General features: G+C 43.0%; 1 protein-coding gene across 4 annotated transcripts in view; it reads left to right on the top strand.

Moving 5' to 3' along the window:
• Positions 1-17,884, top strand: part of foxc1a (forkhead box C1a) — a 152,944-nt gene that overhangs the window by 90,931 nt on the left and 44,129 nt on the right. The window contains exon 4 of one of the 4 annotated variants that reach the window (XR_009797778.1): positions 1,201-1,962. The exons of the other annotated variants lie outside the window; for them this stretch is intronic. The gene's annotated coding sequence lies outside the window, so the exon portion shown is untranslated. Of the gene's footprint in view, positions 1-1,200; positions 1,963-17,884 lie in introns of those variants that run through there. 4 annotated transcript variants of the gene reach the window in all.

The raw sequence follows: 17,884 nt of genomic DNA, 5'->3' as shown, positions 1-17,884 counted from the left end.
AGACAGAGATCTGCTGTCGTTATTTTTAGTTTAGTCCTGTAGAAATATTTGACCAGAGAGGGTTTTGTCTCGCACTTACCAAAATAATTACGAGTGTAAGTGGAATTCTTGTTCAGCACTTTCTTTGCATGATTACACTTTTATGCACACATTGCAGTTGAGCAAAACACACACACACACACACACAAAAGTGTAATGAAATTAAACAGATTACAATAAACTCTTATTGATCTCCCGATGGTGATATTTTGGTTTTGTAGCATGAGAAATATTGCATATATTTGCAACATGAGGCGATGAGACTGAACAGCAGTTTATGTGGCAACTCTATATGAATAATAAAAAATACATCAAGATATGCATGGAAAATTAGTGTTGTGCTTTTCAAGGGACGCAATGACTGATTTTTTTATGCTACGGTTATTATATTTGCAGAGTATTGTTAAAGAATGAATGATACATTATTTTTAATTTATTGTCAATAAATATATAATACGTATAAATATAAATAGTCAGCATTGCATGTAGCAACAGAAAGGATTTGAGAATAAAATAAAACATCAATCATAATGTTGATGGGGAATTATGTATGAATACCATACGGCAGCCAGAAAATCTCGTATATGGTATAATCTATCAAAACATGGAAGACGATTATCATATAGCATCTCATCAATGTAAATCGAAGTAAGCCACACTGAAAAGTGCCCTGCACAGCCGACTGATGATAGCCAGAATTCAGCCCGTCTGAACAGCAGACACCGTTTGGGGCGTCCTGCAATTGGTCGGTCAACAATTGCTGGAGATTGGCTCGCCCCGCGTCAAACCGTCGCTGGCCCGACCAATGCGGAGAAGCGGGAATTCGAGGCCCCCCCCCAATTCGCCGCTGCGGAAGAACCGCCGGCCAAACAGAGCGCTCATTGTGTCTGCGGCTCTGCTCTTTGTCGCCCCCGTCCACGCACCGACCGTCTTTCACCACAGGAGCAACTTCCAACTTGTAATTGCAGTTAGAAAAACTTTGCTTAGTCGGGATGCAATAGTTCACCAAAACTAAAGATAAGTCAATCGCTGTTTATTGTTTCCTTCACAATGTTACTTCACTTGGGAACAGTGTACAAAATATTTTTAAAAAATGTATTGAAACTGTTAGCTGCTAGCTGATACCAAAAACCTAGATCTTTTTTTTTTTGTGACCTCAAGGTTGGATTCTTGCAACTCTTTGCAAAAGGGCTGCCCAAGCAAGTCCTGTAGAGTGCCTTTTCCCGGTCCCAATGGTGGCTGCGCAAGTCCTAACCGGAACCAGGAGAAGAGATCATATTTCTACTACTAGCATCTCTGCATTAGCTTCCTGTAAAATTTAGAATGGTAATTAAAATTCTGCTCCCCAAAGAGAAACCACGGCATGGACGGTCACTGTTGTACCGTAAAGCGAGTAGACGACGACTCTTGAAGTTTACAATGTGTTGTTTAAAATGTTTCAAAATGGAATGGGGGCCAGGCCTCTCGCTGTCAGGACCATCGTCGTTTCAGTCAAAACCTAAACCTCGATAATGCTTCGAGAGGTCTCAGGCTCGTCCGGATCGTGTCTTCGTTCCGCGGCCATTGGCCGAGCCTCCCTCTTGATCTCCTTCGATGACCCGAGCTTCCCTCCTTCCCTTCTGTCGCTCCCTCTTTCATTGTAACCTCTTTATCTCGACTTGTTTATAATGAGATCATTGCTATGACTATGGATACAGTTGTTGGCTCATCGCCATCCATAGCGTTTATTACTAGCCTGCCTCTCTTCTCCTCGGTGGTCTGCACTTCTGGCGGTGCGAGCTAAGCTCCAAGTGAACGAATGCAACCGAGGCCCGAACAACATACGTTGAAGCAGTTTTTGCCGCACCATTCTGACGACCTCCCTTTATTGTAGTCTCTCAGGAAAACATTTTTTATTCATCTTTTTAAAGGTTAACTGTTCTGTGTCTGCCCTAGCGATGTACGAGTTTGTAAAGCATGGTTGGATGACAGCATGGTTAAATGGCAAAAGAAAGTAAGATACTAAGTAAGGGTACTGCTATATTGGCTTTATATCATCAGAATGTTTTAAATATATGGCCTGCAAAGTGTTTAAAATGTTTGTTTACCGTCCTATAATTATGAGTTTCCTCCTGCACAAATTTAGGTTAGTAAAAGACTGTTACACTCTGACATTCGAAATTGCGATTTTGGCAATTCGGTAAACGTTTCACGGTTACGAACGGCACACAAAGAACTAGTTTGCATCATGCAGCGCAAGAAGATGCGCTCAGTTGCCGCAATACTGACTATTTGTCGTTATAATGTTTTAGATATATGGTGTAATGTTTTTCATACATATGTTTACAGTAAATATGACTTCTATCAGTGTTTTAATCAAAAATTACAATCAAGGATAATTTAAGATATTAGGTTTATGGCGTGGAAATGTTTTTTGTTCAAATATTTCCTGTAATTATGACTTTCACGTATGTTAGGAACCAACTACGCTGTGTTCCAACTTCATTCCGTTATGCCACCACTGTAAGAACAGAAGTCAAGCAATTCTCCTCTGTACGTCAAAAACATAAAAAAAAAAAGGATTGCCACACCACATGTAGTTGCAGAAGTGGGCACACATTGGGCCAGGGCTTTTATTCCTCACCCACCAGGGCAAAAGTATTTGGTTTAAATGCTTTTAAACCATAGCAGTGGCTTCGCCAAAACTGTGCAAACACATTCAGGAGAAGGTGATGAGTTAGCAGTCAGCAATTACCGCTCAATACTTCACATGTGGAAATGGATGATTGATGCGGGACGTTTCATTTCCACACCGCTAAAAGGTCCCTTTTAGCGCCGGCACCCAGCACGCCGCGGACCGGGTGCCCTTCAAAGGCCGCCGAGGGGATCTGGCCTTCCTGCCCGGCCTCACCGGGACAAGAGTGGCTTTATTCTGCGGGCAGGGTGTGTATGCGTGGGGCGTTTGGGGGCAGCGGTGGCGTGTGGTGGGTGGGTGGGGGGCCGTGCTGGGGATTCCGCACCTGTGTTTGCTCCGTTCCCAATAATTGAGAGCCCCGTGCTATTTTCAGCGCCGAGCACAAAGTGGTTCACTCATATGGACGCCGGGGCGAATAATCTTGGCTCAGAGCTGGATGTGGCTGGAAAAGGCTGAAGTCGCGCGGATTAGGCATGCGGGGTGTGCAAATATGCGGCGCTACATGAGCGTGAAACACAAACACAGGCCAAGTGGAACAGAGATGTATGGCCCCAATTGTGACTGGCGCATTATTGGCTTCGATGCACCTCACATTTCAATCTCAAAGTGATGGAAATTGTTCGATTGCTTCTGACATGTTTTTCGTCCTTTCTGGGCATGCTGTGTTACCGGCCTGATTAGACATGCTCGGGAAGAATTTGCCGTGTTATTCTAGAAGATTAGTTTAGGCAAATAAAATAACAAACAATATCCATTCAGTGGAACTTACTTACAAAATGTAATAGAACATAAATTACTAATTACTGGGGCGCGCATGTACCGATAGCAAGTATTGGGAGGGGACCAGCCTATTTTCAAGGTATTTGGTACTTGTGAAAGCTGCGGATACCATCCATTGATACTTAAGGGAGAAAAAAAAAAAATCGGACATTGAGTAAGTCCAAACTCTCCAGTAGGGGGCGCTGGACTGTGGTGATTTGACACATCACAGAGTAAGAAAGAGGTTTGGGTTCAAAACTATCTGTCATTGTGTTGATTCAAATTTAAGTATTAAAAGGTATTGGTACTTGGTTATTGGCGAGTACTGAAGACTGGATATTCGTGCTGGTATCGATCTGAAAAAAGTGATATCGAACATCCCGCGTTATCACCATCATTCCAACGTGGTTTGCTATATGCTGCCAGAGGTCCAAGGCCGGTGGCTTTAAATTAAACTTTAAATTGGAATGCATTAACACTGCTTTGTGGTTATTTTGAGTTGCTTTAACCAAACCAACTTCAGCAACCTAAATTGTTTATTTTGATTTCTTCAGAATACGGTGCAATCGAAAATTACTTTTTTATACATTTTCAGTGGGTTCAGTGCAGTATTGTAATTATATTCAGTAACTAAGATTAAGAGATCAAGATTGTCTTGATCGTTTATTAAGGCCCTTTTTTTAATATCTACATCTGTCATTGTATTACTCAAATATATTTGTAATTGATCAAGGTCTATTCAAACAGTCTAGTCTGCTTCGACAAATAATGATATTTTTTGATTGACTTTCAGTGTATTTTCATTTATTTAACAATGCTTGCATTACTGTGATTGATGTCTGTAGTGGCATGGAACAGCATTGCATTGTTGTAAAACTTGCTCCTAACATTATGAAATAAACGTATTTATTTATACATGAGAGCTATAATCATGTCAGTTAGGGTTTGAATATTTTCCTGAACTTTAGCTCTTTATTCATTTTGCATCATAAAAAGCAAAATCCCCTCTTCCAAATTGAATTTGTGCAAATTGAAGTGGAGCAAAAAAAAAAAAAAAAAAAGAAAGGCCGTTCCGAGCCAATTCCTTGTTACCGGGCAACGATGCGTCATGGCGACGGGTCGGCCCGAGTGCAGCGCGACCTCACAGTCATAACAATCGCTCACGTTGCCTTCTGACGGGCCGCCGCGCTCGCGTTTTCCCACAATCCCCTCGAAAGGCTGAATTGATAGACGTGCTAGGTGGCCACGAAGCTCCTCACTCCAAAATTTTCCAGATGTAATCGAATTTTCCTGACGTTTTCGCTCCGCCTGCCATCGTGAGCCGTGCGTGTTATGTGTTATGTGTTTGCGCCAAGCGACAATGATAGATTTAGAGTTATGCTACGCGCTACATGACAGCCCCTGCGCCCGCCAGTTCATTATGATATTAAGAGGGCGGGTTGAAAAGGCCAAAACATTCCTCACTTGTCATGTGGCCTTAACCTTGTTAAACCTTTTGAAAAAGGAAGAAAAAAAAAAAAGAATCCAAATGGGAGCCATTTTTATTTAAAATATTAACTGGCTGTCTGTGCTGGCCTGGTAATTGATTACACAAAGGCGGGAATTGTGACAAATCATTCAGCTCGGCAATGCGGGCCGTGGCAAAGTTCAGCAATTAGGCTGCTGCGTAAAAATGGTCGACTCCCCCAGCGTTGGGCGTGTTGGATTTATGTCCGCTCGCCGGCTTAGCGCGAACGTTCAAAGGGCGGCGTAGGCGAGCGGGCGGTTGACGCTTGGGGAATGTGCACAAATACGGGGGAACACACACGCATTTTGCAGTAAATCTGGGCGCGGAGTAGTGGTCTTTTGGGGTCGGGGGAGGTGGGCTTCGGAGGTGGTCAGCGAGGGGGGTGTTGAGTGAAGGCATAGCTAAATAATCAACCCGAGACGGGGGTCAACTCTTTCCAAGTCATCTGTGGTGCTAAAGAGGCCAAAGAAAGGAGAACATTTTCTTACTTTTACAAAATAGTCAAATTACAAATTGCTTTTTTTAGTTTTGCTTTGAAAAAACAAACTCCAAATAGTAAAGGAGGAAAAAAAAAAAAAGGCAGCTCAGACATGTTATATTTTGACTTGCAGTCAGCCAAACCTAAACCCTCTGTCAATATTTAGCTTTCTTTTAATGGGGTCATTTTATGCTACTGTCTGACCGTGATGGCCAATGAGTAGCTACTTGCTCAGTGTCACACTGTTAAGTATACCTGGGAATAGCTTTGCAGTCAAATATTACAGTCAGACAAAGCTTGAAACATCAAGAAGGGAGATGCTTTCGAAACATCACTGACAATGACTTTACGTTTACGGATCAATAAAGCCCCTTTCATCGCGGGAGACTTGTTCCAGATGAAACATACTTTACATAGTCCTCCTGATTGCGTGTTCTCGCTGTCACTCCCACAGTTCTCCGAAAAAGAGGCAACTTCCTTCCTTCCAGCTGTTTTATTTGTCCCTACCAGTTGACGTTGACTATAAAACTGACTCATAGAGTAAAAGACGAAACACCAAAATGTTCACCCAAGCCGTGCCATATTGTCAAACACGAGTCCGCTTGCTTAATGCTAACAAACGGACACCCTGACGATGGGCTCACGGAAATAAGTGTCGATGTCACTTGTAATATAAAGCATCAGACAATTGTCTCTTTAACATATTGCTACAAACAGTACAAGTTCTCTTTGCTCTCTGGGGAAAAAAACAGTTACTTGATTTGCTTGTAAATCGCACAAACATCATGTAGCACGTTTATCTGTACCATCAAGGTGCCCAAAGTTATGTATGTGTGCTCACGTTTACTCATTTGCATGGCAGTGGGTGGCTGCTGCCATGTAAGGCACTGCCAGCCCCACTGGGGGCAATTTCGGCTTCCCTGCCTTGCCCAAAGTCACTTCAACAGCAAAAAGTTGGACCTAGGATTGACACCGTTGGGCCTTGGGTCACTGGACGACCCAACTGAGCTCCCCCCCCCCCCCCACATATAATATTACACTCTAAATTCAGACAAACAAAGAAGCCCTCGTATCCTGGTGAAAATTATTTTAGGGTTACCAAAGAAATCCCACCCCCCAAACTGATGCCCTCAAAAAGCAGTTTCAACACAAAATTGTTAACAATATAATGTGACACGCAAAATGTTAGGCCCAAAAGACCCATGCTTGAAATTGAACAGGAATTTGGCCATTTTGCTTTGAAGCAGCCATTTTCGACTCATATTTTGACAAAACGAATTCGGCCGAATGAGACTTAATCGGAAGCAGGGATCCCCGACTCTCCGCAATTTGCAAAAGCTGTCATGCAACATCTCCATGCAGCAACGGTGTGGGATTTTTTCCATCAGTCGTGCACTATATACCTTAAAACTGGAGTTTATAGAAGCCGCCACTGCTTTGAAATGTAATTTTGTCGAGTAATCACTAATAAGCTGCGCCTGGCGAAAGTGAGCAGAGTAGGTCAGAAGACAAGTAGGCAGGTGATTCGCTGGCTGCACAAACCACACAGGTTTTATGTTGTCGACCAGTGTTTTGAGAGAGTGACCTCTTTTTAACCCGTGTCCACTAATGAAGACCAGGCACTCTCACGCACAATCTGTGTCTGACTTTGTACGTGTAGGCAGAACGCGCCGAATCTGCATGAAACTTCATGAAAGACTCCACTTATATTCTGCACTTTGTCAAGTCCGACACTGAGCGTGCGTCTAAAACACGGAAGCGCCGTTATGAGCTGGGCGGCAAATGTTTTTTGAAAAAAGTGCCCTGAAGCGCAGGAAGCGGTGTTTTTATTATTTCCTGAAACAGTGGCGTGTTTGGGATGAACTGTCGAAGTTGGGTAAGAGCACAGTGGAAAAATTATTAAAAGGAACAGACAAAAGGAATAGAGTCAAAGAGAACAGCAACCAATATAGCATACGTGACAGAATAAAGGGGAACACTGCCCCCGATGGCCACTTACCAGATTGCCCCAAGTAGTGGCCACTTACACCATTTCTCAGTTAGTCTGTCATCCACAATTTCAGTTTTAAATTCATAATATAATGATCGGCTAAGATCCTTGATACCCTCGCTACCCAAAACAGCAACGCTGACAACGCACTGCGTTCCCGTGGACTCTGACGTGACCGCTTCACAGTGTCGTACGCAACCATAATTTGTGTTTGTGCAGTTTTTAAACCACTTCTCCCATCTGAAGGTGAGTAAATAAACACCTGCACCTACTTGATGAGTAAATGAGTGTGTTGTTCAAAATTTCATGGGAAAAAAAAGAAATCCTGAACTAGCAATAAAACAAAATGAAGCGCACTGCCAATACTTCTAACGCCGCCAAATTGGAGCCCCTTCTAGGACCAAAGGTTAGCCCCTTTTGCTGTTTTTTTTTTTTTTTTTTTGTGGCCCCTGCCGACCCACCCAAGAAGAATTCAGGAGGAGGGACAGAGGTTTGGGGGGAGAAAAAAATGCCTGTCATCCTTCATACCATCATTTCCCATCGGGACAGTGACTGAATCGTATAGTTCTTCAGAAAAATGCTCACAAGGAACAGATATGGAAATGACCGCAATGTCAGAATGTTAACTTTGCAAAAATTTCCGCCCATTGGAAATTGCCGCCAGAGAGCTGTAGAGGGAAGCAGTCCCCCCAGCCCCCTCTATAGAAATATTGCCTCACTTACAAATGTACCGCTCGGATTGAGACTATGGCCCTCGAGCACCCATTGAAGCTTGCCACCACTTTAAAAGAGACACATTATGCCATTTCCCCCATCTAAACTCATTTGGTTTCTCAATGCAATAAAATGCATGTGACATGCTTAAATGAAAATATCGCCAAGAACATGAATTTTTGAAGTTTTGGAGGGCTGCCCTGTCTAATGCTAATGACCACGACTCTCCGATGTTTGCATTACCACGGCATGGGTAGGCGATGATGGCTATTTAGCCTCAAGATGTTTGGAGCCTCATATTGGAATTTTAGTGTGAAGTTTATCCCGCAAGCGTCAATTATATTTTCGCTCAGGGATGCACCACTTGATCGGAGACATGAACAAGCACAAATTGACAATGATGACATCATAAAAATCTGAGGCTTGCTTCAAAAATCACTTGTTTAATTTCATAATTTTGATGAGTGGGCAGGCACACCACCAAAACAAACAGACGTTGATGGCCTTGGTGCTGAATTTGTACTCATACAACAGTAACTTGGTCAAGGATGTATTGACTGTTCACTCTGATAGGCGTATTTAATCGCCCGTTACATGGGATTTCTTTCCATGTACATAAAGATATCATTTTAGATTGTGGAGCATCCAGCAGAACTCAAGACAGTACGATTTATGGGAAAATGTGCTAAAATAGAAAACATACTCTGGCAATCTTCCATTACGGCCCCAAATAAGAACCAACAGGGTGGCCAGTACTCCAACTGTGGGTTCAGAATGATGTCACGCATTTGTTCTCCTTGTCCCGACAGAACACGAACAGGTCAGCCACACGTGAACGTTGTACATGCGCGCATGTGTTTTGCAGACCGGTGTTCGAATCAGCAGAGTGGACGTCCACCATCATTTAGCTGTCAGAGGTGGAAACAAAATAGATGAGGAATGAAGTGTTGGGACCGGCTTGACCTTGTGCATGATTGCCTCCTAAATAGCCGAGACTGAAATTGGGCATTTTACACCTTGGCAGCTGCCCAAGACGCAATTTGTCCCAGTATGGAGGACAGCATGGCTGGAGTAGCTAGCCACGTCAAATAGCAATTTCCTGGGCTCTCTCCAATCCCCCTTTACATAGGACCTTGAGCACAGCACAGTACAGTACAGTATTTGTCAAAATTCACTTTGGATCAGCGGTGGAAGTTCTGAGTGATTAAGCAGTCAGGCTGCCCTCACGATACAAAGTTTGTATTGAGTTTTTTTTTTTTAGAATATGTTTTAAATTAAGTAGCTGCACTGCAGCAACTGAGGCATGTGGTATGTTTGGCCATGTAATACCTTGGATTGTCTCTTGGTATATTGCACCATTTTTATGCAAGACTAAACATCCTGTAGAGCAAGTTGCAGCAACATGAGAAAAGGCTCATGTTATATTTTGATTTAATGTTGGTTATTTTAGGGAACACTGGATATTTACAAAAACGGCTTGCGACATGTGGTCATATGCCAAAGACTTAGTATTTAGGCATGGTGAAGCAGCATGTGGCTCTTTAGCCAACAGTCTGTTCCGAGTAAGTTTGAGTCAGCTTTTTCTTTCTTGCTAGAAATAAACTCGAAGGACAATTTGTGCTTTTTTTTCCCCACCACTGTTTATTATAGGAACGCATTGGATTCCTTTGTTAATGGTGTAGTTCTGTTCTTTCGTTCTTACTACATAATCTGACATTGTATGCAAGTCAGAACGTGTCAAATCACAATTACAGTCAATAACTGGATGAAAAAAAAAGCACTTCACTTCTAGTCCATAAACGAAACAATCTAATGAAAAAGTAAATATGGCAGTAAGAGAGTAAGTACCTTTTCGAACCGGATAACCACATACAGTATTCTAAAAAACCAAATGACTTGATCGAACAATGTCGTTAGCATTGAAACGTCATAAACTAAAGACCCCTGGAGAATAAGAAAATATTGACAATAAAAGGTAAGACATTTCACTGTCATACATTGAACGTCATACTTCTGTTTGATTCAATCATAAGTTAAATGATCTTTATTCACATTCATCCCGTAAAAAGTATAGAATGTTTGTTTGAACTGCTCCCTTTTTGCCTTAAATATGGAAACCGTGATAATGAGCAATCACTTGCTGCATCATCTTAATATTTCCAATGAAAGGCTCGTGCAAAGATGGTTCATGACCGAAGCTCATGCTAGAAAGTACGAAACGGCAACACAAGCCAGAATGGAGTGGACTAATATATGCTGACTGAGGTCAAGGAATCCTGCGTGACTTTCAAACACCAGCTGGGGAAAAATGCGTCTTTTGGGCTTGAGAGGAAAAATCTGAGCTGTCGCCAAGTGTAAACACACCAGTAGCTGACAAGTATGAAATGTAAGTGGATCGGTATTGTTCGGCCATTTCCCCACGCTGCTTCCAACAGCATGTCGTGTACAACTCCGGGATACCAGCCTCAGGTTGATGGATCAGCTACTGTAAAGTACATAATATGTGGCCCCTTACCTTAGTTATTTAGTTAGTTCGGGAGTTTAATCCCGAGGCGCACCTTAGTAGCGTCTGCCCTAGGAACTGGTGGGCTTAAGACCCTGAGCTGGGATCAGTTCAAGTGGAATCCAACTCCGAGCTGTCTTTTTGAGGGGTCTGGAACTAATCGATGAGAGGGGAGCATCTGTGAAAGAGATGTCGAGGGAGTCTGGAGCCAGCGCGGCTACTGTCTGGTGGCCCCGTTCTGGTATCGCGGCGCAGTACTACCACCCGATACAGCGCTCAAGATGGCTTTGACGCCAAAAGACGCTGACACCACGTGAAACATTTTACACTTCGACATCCCACCCGTGCTTGCTATTTTTACCATCTCGGCTGCATCATCATCTGGTTTGTCCTGTCGGTGTGGATGCTCCTTCTATATTTTCTATCAGTTTCTGCGTTAAGTCCTTCCCCTCTGAACTCAATCCCCGGTCTGGCCCTCTGCTTGAGCCCCTCAGCTGCTGGTCTGCTCTCACACTAACCCCCTTGTTTATATGTGGGACGCAATTAAGTCGAAGCCAAGTAGAAGAGTCCCAGAGAGAGCGACAAGAGTGCAAGCTTGTGAGTCAGATTTCAACTTCGACGCTCGCCCACGGTCCTCCCTGCCCCATTTTTCTCCTTTACGCCTTTCCTGGCCAGCCTGCCTTCTTTGTAGACTTTTTACTTGTTTATGATCTTCTACATCACGGTATGATCAATTAAAGCCAGTAATTGATGGAGTTATTCCTTTGGCTGGTCGGTGGGAGTACGAAGTGAAGATGTACAGATCTGGCGTCACCTCTGTGGAATTCAGTTCGATAGTCACGATACACCCGAATGTCAACGTTACAAGGCGCTCGATGCGGAATCGAAGGTCCAAAATAATCATTTAAATCTGCGTTTCAGGCAAGTATGTTCTCCCCCATTATTGACGTGAAAAAAAAAAAAGAAAAAGTGCTCAAACGTATCCACATGTGTGGTCCGGTGGCCCAGGGGAGCCATCTCACAATCCGACACACGTGTGCAGGCAGAAGCAGTAGTGCAATTCCGAGTAGGTAAACACGGCTCCGACTGGCCACTGCGCACACTCCTCGTCGAAACAATGCCCGGTTCAGCCAAAGTTAGAAGCGATTGCATTCAGATTTTTTTTTTTTGGCTTGTTTCATGTGTATATTCATATATAATCCTCAATTTCACAAAAAGATCAAAAGATCAACAATGCTTTAGCATATACAAAAGCACAATGTGAAATTAAAATAAAAGACGGTGACTGTCCACTCACAAAGTGTTGCGGTGTCACTGGTTGTTATTATTCCAACCATAAAAAACAATGAATTTTCATATTTGGCTTTTGCTAATGGTTACATTTGTACGACTTAGTGGTGTAAACAACAGGAGAATCAGAGCTCTGTCTACGGGTTTAAAAATAAAAAAAAGCAACAGTCACTTCTTTGACACGATACCGTATTCAAATTGATGTGACACTATGCCAATACAGCCTCGCTGCATTCACTTGATAAAATGTTATCAAATTCTACGTTGAGCTTTTAATTTCAGTACGACGTTATCTTTAATGGCGTGGAGTCCCCGGCTGTAGACGATGGTGATTCAATCTCAACTTCTGTTGTTGTCTGAGTCGCAGACACCGTAGCGGTTGACTGGCCTGACTTCGGTGAAGATGCGAGGGTGACACCCCCCAGTATGTGGTGGGCCCCTCAATTGACAGATCATTTTTGGAATGTCAAGTCAGCACCGCACCTCTGTTGAATAATGTGTTTTTCAAGGATAAATCTTCAAAGTATTTCAGGACGTTTTGCCAAATGTTAATGGCAAATTTTTGTTTTTTCATTTTTATTTCTGACATCTCAGATCCACCTGAGACTAGATATGAGCACCACCTTCAGGCCACGGATGTTTCGGTGTGAGTTTTGCTTTTTTTGGGGGGTTTTTTTTTGGATGCTCACACTGCCTTGAATGATATGCAATTGCATTGATGGACGGCTTTCGCTAGTCTGCCAAAAATGGAATACAGCATCATTATTCCTATCCCACATTGTCCAACATCTCGGGACCCCGCTTTAACATGACCTCCCCACAGTGCGAGTGGCTTTCACGAGGGAGATGTTCCGAGGATGTGCGGCGAGTTGACTGACGTGGTGGGCGAAGCAGAGGGACCGTCCCTGACCTCCCAACGCCACTCCACAGGAAGATGAATTGCCCCCCGGCGGCCCTGAGCAGATAAAATACACCCACCGCATCTTCAACGCCATGTGTGACAGCCATCACGGGTGGCCTATCAGCAGGAGGCGCAGAGGAGGCGAGTGGGGGGGGGGGGGGGGGGCACACTAGGAACATATCAGCAATTAACTCTGCAGGTTTATTTTTTTTCCCTGCTTTCGCACCTGGATGCCAGGATACTTCATCTTTGTTGTTGAATGCGGAAGGAAAAAGAAGTCGGTCCTTTTTCTGATCGTCCTTCGGTGTAATTTATCGGCAAGTGTTGGAGGTGATGGACGTCCTTTGCCGTTGAAAAAGATCTCTTGTTGTTCAATTTGTGCACTCCCCCCCACCACAAACGTTTAATTTTTTTGCACGAGTCACAGTCTCTGAAATTAATTATTTGGGAAGGGATTTGGTCTTGTAAGCAAACAAATTTTACCAATTGGTAAAAGCTCTCAGAGGAGGTTGGGGCAGAAAAATCCCTCAGGATGATCATTGCTTCTTTCTCTTTGATGTCCATTTTCAAAGCTTCCTTAAAAGGCATTTTTATTCCTTGGGCGTCGAACACAGCCAGAGTCTTGTTTTTATCGTTTTTAACTTTGTTACTGTTTTGTTTTTCTTACAACACGCTTAAGATCTGGTTCCTTTTTAAACTACTTTTAAAATTGAGTTTTGTGGATTTGACTTGATTTTTACAGACATTCGATAATCGGGCCTTTGCTGACTTTGATCAGAAGTTGAAAAATGTTCTCATTTGACTCAATCGTATTTGTTTACGCAGCATGATCATTCAACATATCTTCCACACCAAACAAGATTATTGATTTATGATTTGATGTTTTTCTGGCTTCTCAATTAGCTCCACGCGATTAAGATTTTAATTCGTACCACATTTGGTGTTATTCTGCTATGCCATGAAATCCTGACACAGTAGCATGGGCGACGTGTAGGATCATTGCAAATTTTTTTTCATTTTGCATATTATGCTCTCTACAAAAGAAAATCTCAAAATATTATGCAGCTACATACAGTACATACTTTACAATTAACTTGGACGTGGCTTTTCAGTTGGAGTTTACCTTGGCATGTTCTCACATTTTAAAAATCATTTTATTGAGTTAAAGGTGACTTTTTTTTTCAAGAGGGTCTCTGCAAGTGGCATCTTTGCTGAGATGCTGAAATTAGGTATATGACTTAAAAAGATGGAGTAGGGAAGTTAGCTCCTCTTTTGCATTCTTAAGCGAGCGCAAAAGTTGTGCATGCAAGCGAAGCTCGTGTGAAAAAGGGAAGGCCAGACCTCCAATTTCCTGTGTGAGCATTTGCTGCGGACGGGGAAGGCCAGACCCCACTGCAGCTATCAGAAATCAGCCAGCAAATGTCCCCCGAGCCAGCCCCTGCCCCGACGATACCCCCCCCCCCCTTCCTCTCAGCCCAGGCCCCAGGGCCGCTGTGGGTTAACCTCACTCAGCCGTGACCAGAAAGCGGAGTGATATCTTACTCATCTAATCCCCCCTCAGTCGTCATGCAATAAAGTATGCCTTGCGACCTTTGAACCCAGTCGGTACCACGCTCCCCCTCGCCCCCACTCCCACCAGCAACACTCCCAACCCTCCCCGTCCAGGGACATGGAAAGACTGTTGGACGGACAGTTAGCAGCCTCTGAGAAGTCTGCCTGCCAAGTTTTTCACTGTCTAAAAGTCAGTTGTTCAAATCGTAACACGTACGCCTGCTTGAGCTCGATGTACATGCGAAATTCCCGTGTGAAGGTTTCATTATAATTGGACATGAAGACGAGGAGGGAGCCAAACTACAGATAAATTCCAGGAAAGGATTTTAACTCGTATGTTTGCAAGGAGCAGTCAATGACCCCTTGCGCCTCCTTTTTCACGGCAAATCAGCAAATTGATCCGACTTTCAAAAACCTTCACAATTTTGTGCAAGCCGTCTGTCTCGGACTGCGTTTCCCGACCACTAGTAAGATAAGAAACAAATTTTACGTAATAATATCCCAAGAAAGACCACACGATGAAAACGTCATCAAAAGAATATATACACAGTTAACTAAAATGTGCAAAGTTATATTATAAAAAATACAATTTCAAAATAGTTTTTTGTATGATTGGCAACAGGTTAATCGTACCTTTTGCCATAGTGTGGAAGAGCATTTAATTATTGTGCCTGTCACTATATGTCACTGGCATTGTTGAAAAAATATGTATTACTTGCACTGTAATAAATAAGTAATAATTGTCAGACCGCTGACTTTAAATGTGATCATTTCCAAATATCCTTTCTCTTCAATTTCGTGCACTCAATTTTGTATCGATTTGCTCAACTGCTGTCAGGGGACAACCTTTTCTAAATTACTGAGTGAATTTTGGGGTGTTGCGTTCAAGACTCCGAACAACAGCGAACCAAAGCAATGAGTTGGTTTCACGCAGGCCCACCAGGCCCCGCCTCTTAAAGACACATCTAACACAGATGCAGCAATGCGTATTTTCGATACATTTTCTGCTTGCATTTTTTTTTTTTTTTCGTGTGTGTTAAAACACATATCGGAGTTTGAATGGCGTCCCCCACAACGAACAGAGTTCACTGAAGAATAAATCAAACGTGCAATATATGAAACATCTGTGGACAGGCATAATATATGTTGTGTACTTCTGTTGGGTATTATTCTAGGAAACCTCCTTTTGGTTAATCTCAATTCTCTACTGTAATTGCCCTTTACCTTTTTCTTCAATGAAGATGACAAATCTGTTCCTGTCTCAAAATAAGCATGAAGCATGTGTATGAAAATGAATAAAGTACAGGCTGTATCTACAAGAGCTTATTACACATGTATAAAGTTTGAATTGGGAAAAAAATCGAATGGGGTTCCCCAATTTTTGCAGCCTCGGTCTATTACATGATAGAATATGTCTGTGGGGAGGGTTTTATTTATTTTTTTTATTTTTTTTTTTTTTTGTCATCCTGAAGAAAAATTGAGAGTTCAAAGTTGACTGTTGTTGGAGCTGACAGTTCACCCCCCAAAGATGGTTGATTTGCTCTTTGACAGCGAACCCATTCAAGCGTGCCTTGAGGCCTTGTTTTGTGCACCGGGAAGCGCCAAGATCTTCCCCTGACTATCCCCATAAAATTGGAATATCTCGTTAAAGATGAATAATCAAGATACCCCAGCGCTAATCAATTGATTGATAGATAGTGTCACGTGCAGGTAAACATTTTCTGTCACTGAGAACATGAGAAGTCAATCATATGTCACTGACAAGAAAGACGTGGACACATGAAGACCTTTATAAGTATTATGCATAATGAGACTGGATGTGCGCTTGCTTGTAAGCACGTTCGTTCCACTCACGCGTACACAAAGAGACTCTCCAAAAATTGCTTAAAAGGGGGGCTCCAGCACATCTGGGCTTTATATCAGGCCTTTAATTAATCCTGAGTGAAGGCCAGCCAGTGACAGCCTGACTGGGCAGGCTCCAGTCCAGGACAGGGACTGATTTATTACAAGTGAGCTCCAACCGGCATTGATTTATTTCAAACTGAGCAGAGGAGAGAGTTAAGGGAGGAGGGTGAGTATTAGGAGATGGGGAGGAGCGCAATACTCCAGAATGGGTGTCCGAACCCAAATTCTGCCCAAAAAAGAGGAAACAGCGTTTTCAACAGGTCCAGACGTACAAAGGCATCAGAATGATTGCAGTCAGATATTGTACATGACGGGTTCATGTCCAGTTGCTTTGAAATAAAGTTTGAAACCACAAACATTTCCTGAGTAAAACTGCCTCTGTAATAAAGCAGTACGACATTCCTATGTAGCATGTCAATATTTACAGATGAGTGCATGGGGGGGGGGGGAGTCAATGTTAAGACACAGTGAATTCTTTGCTTAAATGACAAAGGATGGTGTTGTGTTATAACACCCTTATTAACTGTAATGTTTTTATGGTGATGGCAAGCACATCTCTGTCTGGTTGTGGGTTTGAATCTTGGCTCCGTCCTTCCCATCTAATGTTTGCATGTGCTCCCAGAGCTTGGGGGTGTACTCGACATTGCCAGTCGCTTTAAATGCTTGTTTTGTCTTTTTATGCCCTACGATTGACTGGCAAGATGTCGCCGCCTCTCACCCCAAAAATCCGCTGGGACAGACTCCGCCTCAGTACGAGCACGTTTAAAAGCAATGCATGAAGACAATTATCTGGGCTTCACTTTACTTGGAATCAAAATGCCGTTTGTGGGAAAATGGTCTTCGATTTGGCACTTTCCCCCCTTTTTTTCCCCCATATGAGTTTCATTCCAGTGATGTTTGATATTTGATATGTTTGATATTCCCACAGAATTACATCCTACTTATGCATTTATTGAGCAAACTTGTAATTATTCGGTCCATGTAGTGCACTTTATAACTTATACAAAACTTGGGTATTGTTGTGCTCCCTAAAGAAATAGTCAGCGGCTGCCGCTGCGGTGATTCAAGCTAATGCGTGGGCTGCTCGACACAACAGAGGAAGCAACAGAAGTGAACTTTGTCCTTCCATTCTGCTGCATTTTACAGAAAACAGTATTGTGACTGAGTCAACGTACTATTTTTTTTTTTTGCCTTCACAATTTAAAACAGTTGCCGTGTTTTTATCACAGTACCCCAACCTTCAAGAATGACGGCACAATTTACACCCTTTTAATCCTTGTCTCGCTGAATTTAGCATACTGTGTCTTCTGATGTCGGGTTATAGCCTTGCGACCCCGGTGACTTCGTGGGCCGCCGGTCGTCATCTCGCCGGCGAGTGGGTGCGGAACGTCGGACTGGATCGCACGCTCGCTTCCCCCTTGCGTAAATAGAGCCCACAGCGTGGGAGAAAAAGCGAGCAACTGCAAAGACAAATGCAGTTTGTGAACTCTGAGAGGGCGCAGTTCAAAAACTAAACCTGATGAAAGTGATCGAGCACAAAAACCTGTTTAAGTTCACACTTAATCGGTGTTTA

Source organism: Syngnathoides biaculeatus, chromosome 13 (assembly GCF_019802595.1).
Source record: "Syngnathoides biaculeatus isolate LvHL_M chromosome 13, ASM1980259v1, whole genome shotgun sequence".
NCBI classification, from domain to species: domain Eukaryota; kingdom Metazoa; phylum Chordata; class Actinopteri; order Syngnathiformes; family Syngnathidae; genus Syngnathoides; species Syngnathoides biaculeatus.
The sequence above is the reverse complement of the archived record's forward strand: the minus strand, read 5'-3'. Positions and strand labels throughout refer to the sequence as shown.